This window comes from Aethalodelphis obliquidens, unplaced genomic scaffold (genome assembly GCF_003676395.1).
Source record: "Aethalodelphis obliquidens isolate GAN/ISIS:26980383/991018 unplaced genomic scaffold, ASM367639v1 scaffold43, whole genome shotgun sequence".
NCBI lineage: Eukaryota > Metazoa > Chordata > Mammalia > Artiodactyla > Delphinidae > Aethalodelphis > Aethalodelphis obliquidens.
In genome coordinates, this window is record NW_020837987.1 from 11,499,890 (window position 1) to 11,507,064 (window position 7,175).

Genomic DNA, 7,175 nt, shown 5'->3' on the forward strand with positions numbered 1-7,175 from the left:
GAGTCATCTCTGAGAACTAAGGTGAGGAGTAGGGATGAGGCAGGGTAAGGTGGGGCAGACGACACTGCAGGCAAAAAGGAAAGTGGAAAGCAGGGAACTAAGCAGCAAGATGGGGCTGGAATGTGGCTTAAGGAGCACAAACTTCTCTGAAGTGGAAGACATCACCATGATTTATACCCAACTATCTGAAGTCACGTGTGTTTGCTTTGCCCAGTTTGTTCTCCTCGTACATGGTACTGCAAGGAGCATCTCTGTGGTGTCTCTTAAGGCTCAAGGTCATGTCAGCAACCTCACTAACTGGCTCAACACGCGCCCCTACCACCACCACCGTCATGAGTTCTACTAGCTCCCTAGGACTTATTCTCAGAGCCTTTGCCTAACTTTGGAAGTATATTCTCATTCGTATGACTGTGATAAATGTCATTTGTTGATGTAAGGGTCATCATCGCCACTTTAGAGGCGAGGAAACTGAGCCTCAGAGAAAAACTTGCCCAAAGGCTTTAAGGCTAGGCCAGGTGCTGCCTCCCAGCCCACCTTCATCCCTGCCCTGCCCACTCTGGGTCGTCACTCTCTGGGGATGTTTCTGTCTCCCCCACTGGACTGTGAGCCTCAGGAGGGTAGGGCTGAGACTGTCTTGGTCACCACTGTGTGTGCCTCTTGCCACCCAGTACAGGACATGCACAGAGCAGGGGCTCAGTGAATATATGCTCAAGTTCCTTACAGTCTGCCGTCCGCATCCACGAATTCAGAACCCGCAGATACAGAAGACGAACCGTACTAGGCCATTTTGTATGACAGGCTTCAGTATTCACAGATTTTTGGTATCCGTGGGGGTCTGGAACCAATCTCCCCCGCTTATACCAAGGGACGACTGTATTTTCAATCTGCTGTTGGTTGAGCGGAACCCATGGATGGTGAGGAATTAGTGTATTGCATTCCTTAGGATACATCACTACAACAAGCCCACAGTCAGGGGGAGGGGCTACTGAAGGGCATGAATACCTGGGAGCAGGGGTGATTGACAGCAGCCAATTAGAATGACTGCCTCCTGCCTCCTCCTGGCCTTTGTAGTCACTATTCTCTGTGTCTGAAAGGCTCTTCTCTCAGATCTCTGCATGGCTTCTTTCCTCACCTCCCTCAAGCCTTCCTAGAGTCTTCCTCAAGAATCCTTTCCTCAGCGAGGCCTTCCCTGACCACCCTGTTTAAATTGCAATTGCAATACACCCTGGATAGGCTGAATAATGGTCCCCAAAGATCTCCAGGCCCTGGAACCTATGAATGTTCATAGGTTACATGTGTCAACCAAAAACAAAACAAAACAAAACACAGAAGGCTGCAAACAAGAGTTTATATGGGGTCTTAAGAACTGCAATTCAGGCTGTACACCTGAAACTAACACAACATTGTAAATCAACTATACTCTGATAAAAATTTAAAGAAAAAAAAGAAGAATTGCAATTCAGGAGACAGATTCGGGTAAAACTGAAGGAGTGTTCTGGGGAAGAGAAAGCATCAGGGGCTTATAAAACAAAAGCTACAAGGTTGTTAAAGTTGTCTGGTGAGAATCGTGATTGGCTCTGACACAAGCCAGGGAATACTTGTCCTTAAGGAATCAAGAGTTATTTTAGGGTAAGGGTCCCACAAGTAGATAGGCTGTCATGAGTTATTTTAGGGTAAGGGTCCGATAAGTATCTTGCATTTTTGGCAGATGTTCTTTTTTTATTTTTTTTAATTTTATAAATTTATTTATTTATTTATTTTTGGCTGCATGGGTCTCCGTTGTTGAGCGCAGGCTTTCTCTAGTTGCAGAGAGCAGGTGCACGGGCTTCTCATTGCGGTGGCTTCTCCTGTGGCGGAGCACGGGCTCTAGGCGTGCAGGCTTCAGTAGTTGTGGCTTGCGGGCTCTAGAGCTCAGGCTCAGTAGTTGTGGCACACGGACTTAGTTGCTCTGCGGCATGTGAGATCTTCCCGGACCAGGTCTCGAACCCGTGTCCCCTGCGTTGGCAGGCGGATTCTTAACCACTGTGCCACCAGGGAAGTCCCTGGGCAGCTGTTCTTGATGCCTATGTTAAGACAATAAGTGATCAAAAGGTCAGATTCCATCCAGGCTGGGATGTGCGTAAGTCACACTTCGTCGATGGCCTCCCAGCTCCATTTTAGAGAGTTCTCTTAGCGATACTGACTCCATTTTTATTTTCCTTCTGCATATGGCAAAAGGGAATTTGCAGGTGTGATGGTTAAGGATCTTGAGAGATATCAAGGTGCGTCCTGAATGTAATCACGTGTCCTCATAATAGGGAGATTTGACAGCAGGACAGAAACAGAGGCAATGCTACACTGAAGCAGGATGTCTCGCTGTGGGCTTTGAAGTTGGAGGAAGAGGGCCGAGCCAAGGAATGTCAAGAATGCAGCTCTAGACGCTGCAAAAGACAAGGAAATTGATTCTTCTCTACAGCCTCTGGAGGGAGTGCAGCCCTGCCAGCACCTTGGTTTCAGCCCAGTGAAACTAACCTCAGACTTCTGATTTTACGAATTGTAAGAAAATAAATGTGTGTTGTTTTAAGCCACTGAGTTTGGGGTCATTTGTGACAGTAGCCGGAGGCAATGAATGAATACACTTCCAATCAGGCGCAATATATCCACTTCTGCTTTATTTTTTTCCATAGCAGCGATCAGCATCTGATAGGATATAGTTCTTGCTTATCATTTCGTTTATTGTCTGTCTCTTCCACTAGAATGTCGGCTCTACAAAACCAGGGGCATTTTATCACCGGTTATTAGGGACAATTTCAAATGGATACAAAAGTTGAGAGAATAGTCTAACGAAGCCCCACATACATGAAGCTTTATCAATCTTCAACTCAGGGCTGATCTTGTTTCATCTACACCCCAACCACTTCCCCTCCCACCAGTTGATTATTTTGAAGCAAATCCCAGACATCATATCATTTCATCCATCAGTATTTCAGAATGTAGCTCTAAAAGTAAAGACTCTTTGTAAAAACATAACCATAATATCATAGCACATCTCAAAAAAAGGAATAATAATTGCTTAATATAATCAAAGTTCCAGATACTATTTGAATTTGAGAGCAGGGACTTCTGTCTGCTTGGTTTTATTTTTGTTTTTTTTTTTTGCGGTACGCGGGCCTCTCATCGCTGTGGCGTCTCCCGTTGCGGAGCACAGGCTCCGGACGCGCAGGCTCAGCGGCCATGGCTCACGGGCCCAGCCGCTCCGCGGCATGTGGGATCTTCCCGGACCGGGGCACGAACCCGTGTCCCCTGCATCGTCAGGCGGACTCTCAACCACTGCGCCACCAGGGAAGCCCTGCTTGGGTTTTTTTTGTTGTTGTTTGTTTGTATTGTTTTTAAATTTTATTTATTTATTTATTTGGCTGCATTGGGTCTTTGCTGCACGCGGGCTTTCTCTAGTTGCGGCGAGCAGGAGCTACTCTTCGTTGCGGTGCGCGGGCTTCTCATTGCGGTGGCTTCTCTTGTTGTGCAGAATGGGCTCTAGGTGTGCGGGCTTCAGTAGTTGTGGCTCACGGGCTCTAGAGCGCAGGCTCAGTAGTTGTGGCGCACAGGTTTAGTTGCTCCGCAGCATGTGGGATCTCCCCAGACTAGGGATCGAATCCGTGTCCCCTGCATTGGCAGGTGGATTCTTAACCACTGCGCCACCAGAGAAGTCCTGTCTCCTTGTTTACTTGTTCTCCTTTTCTACCTTATGTGGCAAAAAGGACTTTGCAAATGTGACTAAGTTAAAGATTCTGAGAGGGGGAGATTATCCTGGATTATCTGGATGGGTCCAGTGTAGCCATAGTAAAAGAGGGAGCCAGGAGGGTCAGAGTCAAGAGATAAAGCTGTGACAATGGAAGTATGAGATGGAAGTGATGCAAGAGCTGGCTTTGAAGGCAGAAGGGGGCCATGAACCAAGGAATACAGCTAGCTTCTAGAAACTAGAAACGGCAAGGCAAGGGCTTCTTTCCCATAGTCTCCAGAAAGGAACTCAGCCCTGCTGACACCTGGATTTTAGTTCAGTGAGACCCATTTCAGATGTCTGACCTCCAGATGGTAAGATAATAAATTTGTATTGTTTAAGCCTCCAAGTTTGTGACAATTTGTTACAAGCAGCGAAAGGAAGCTAGTGCAGATTTTGGTACTGGAAGTGAGGTGCTGCTGTAACAAATACCTAAAAATGTGGAAGTGGATTTGGAATTGGACAATGGGCAGAGGCTGGAACAATGTTGAGAAGATGATGGGAAAAGCCTAGATAGCCTTGCAGACCATTTGTAGAAATATGAGTGTTAGCAATTCTGCTGGTGAGGACTCAGAAGGAACTCAGAGGAGTAAGGTAGAGTAAATCTCTATAATCTTAGGGAACACTAAATCATCATAAACAGACTGTTGGTAGAAATGTAGGCAACCTCTAGAAACTGGAAATGGCAAGGAAACAGATTCCCCCCAGTAGAACATGGCCCTGACAACACCTTGAGTTTAGCCCACTGAGACCTGTTTCAGACTTCGGACCCCCAGAATTAAAAGACAATAAATTTGTGTTATTTAACCTACTAAGTTTGTGATAATTTGTTATAGCAGTAATGGGAAACGAACCTGTCTCTGTTATGCAAAAGAGAGATCAGACTAGTGTAAACACAAAATAAAGAAGCCCAGAAGAAACAAAGATTACACAGGGAAAAAAAGAAAGCTACAAAACAAACACAAAAACACCTGTAACTAAAATAGTATAAAAAATACCTAGCAAGATAATAGATGATATCACATTTATAAAATAGGAACTGGAGGCTATGAAAAATGAATAATTAAATAACAAGAAAGAGTCCTTGGGAATTCAAAATAATAGATGAAACATAAATTTTCATTTTTTTTTTTCTTCTTTTTGTGGTACGTGGGCCTCTTACTGTTGTGGCCTCTCCCGTTGCGGAGCACAGGCTCCGGACGCGCAGGCTCAGTGGTCATGGCTCTCGGGCCCAGCCGCTCTGCGGCATGTGGGATCTTCCCGGACCAGGGCATGAACCCGCGTCCCCTGCATCGGCAGGCGGTCTCTCAACCACTGCGCCACCAGGGAAGCCCCGATGAAACATAAATTTTAATAAAAGGATTAGAAGATAGAGTCAAGGAATTTTCCTAGAAAGTAAGGGGAAAATTAACAGAGATGGAAAATAGTGGTGAAAAGATAAGAACACTGAAAGCTCAAACCAGAAGATTCAACATCCAAATAATAAAAATTCCAGAAAAAGAGAGCAAGAAAACGAAGAAACCAACACACACACACACACACACACACACACACACACACACACACACACACAAAGAAACCAACACAAAAATATACAAGAAAATTTCCCAGAACCAAAGGCTATGAGTCTCCAGATTGAAAGGACAGACTTAGGGTCAGAATGATTAATGAATAAAAGCTACAGTGAGGCACATCCTCATGAAATTTCAGAACCAGAGAAAGAGAGAAGATCCCAAAAGCTTCCAGAATAAAGCAAGTCAAATACAAGTTCAAAGCAGAGGGAGAATGAAAACAAATCTGAGGGGAAAAAAAACCAAACAAACAGGTTTCCTTTGTTATCCAAACTTGCATTCCGACTTAGGAAGAAAATAGATTTGAGTGACAAGGGATACATAAATTTCCAACCTAGAATTTTATACCCAGCCAAACTATAATAAAGTTGGAGGATAAAATGAAGATATATTAAGCCATGCAAGAACTCAAAAATCTTTACCTCTTCCTCTCCCTTTTAAGAGAACGACTGGAGCATGTGCTTCAGCAAAATGAAGAGTCAACAAAGATAGACATGGAATCGAGGAAACAATATCCAACACAGGGAAGTCCAGGATAGCTTAGTGTAGGCCTAGAAAGCATCAAGTCCTCATTCAAGTAGGAGAGAGGACTTTAGGAGGGAGGAAAAAAAGCTTGAGTGAGCTGTTAGTAATACGGACGATTCCATGGAACATTTGAAAAAGATTAAGTATAGGTGCAAATAAAATTAAGCAAGTGACAAAGGTAAATTTAATTCTCAAAAATTTAGAAATTTGTGAAGAGAAAATTCTAATATACTGCATGGCTCTGCAGTGAAAACATATTTACATATCACAACATTTAAAAAACTATTGATTGATATAAAAATTATGATTTCATTGAGGAGAGGGAAAGTAGAGTCAGATTAATAGACCTCAAGCCTCATCTACTATACCAGGAAATCAGTAGAGAATGTCTAAAATTGAGAAATCAAGAAATAGCAATGCCAGCATATTTAGAAACATACAAGAAAATACCAGAGGAAACAGCTATAGCAGTTGAAAGTGGTGGCCTCTGGAAAGCAGATGGGAGTAGGGAGAGGTAGCAGGAGGACTGTTTTTCTTCATTACAAATATCTTAGTACCAGTACCATTTGATTTTTAAAGTGTGTTCATGAAAATTAATCGGCAGTGATAGAAGCGGCTACCCCTTATGGGGAGGAGACATGCATATATTGACTGCGAAGAGGCACAATGGAACTTCTGGATGATGGAAATGTATATCAGCTTTACTCAATAGAACTTTCTGGTATGATGAAAATGTTCTCTATCTGCACTGTCCAAAATGGTAGCCACTAGCCACATGTAGCTACTGGGCACTTGAAAAGTGGCTAGTGTGATTGAGGAATTGAATCCTTAATTTTTATTTAATTTAAATTAATTAAAAATAATTAAAATTCCCACGTGAGTTGTTTTGGACATTGCAGACAATGACAATGTTGAAGTTTTATGATTTGTAAAGAAATACAAATCAGAAGACAGAAAGGCTTCTGATTTGTCAAAAGTCTTCAAGGGGAAGTTTATGAAATAAAAAAGTGGAGAAGAAGCAAAGGAAAATCACTCTTCAGGGTCAGACCCTCAAAAAGTCCACATGGATTTCCAGTAGATAAAGCCCTGTTGAAGATGATCTCACAATGCATAATTTCAATACACATGAGGAAACAAGCCACCATGAGTGAGAGCCAGCGGACACACCAAACTACAGGAGGAGATGGTACCAAACTTCAGATGATAGAATTATCAGACATTTTATGTCTTTAAGCTTAAGGACGCTTAAAAAGAAGAATCCAAAACATGAAAAAAAGGTCAAGACACTACAAAAAAAAAAAAAAAAAAAAAAAAAAAAAAAA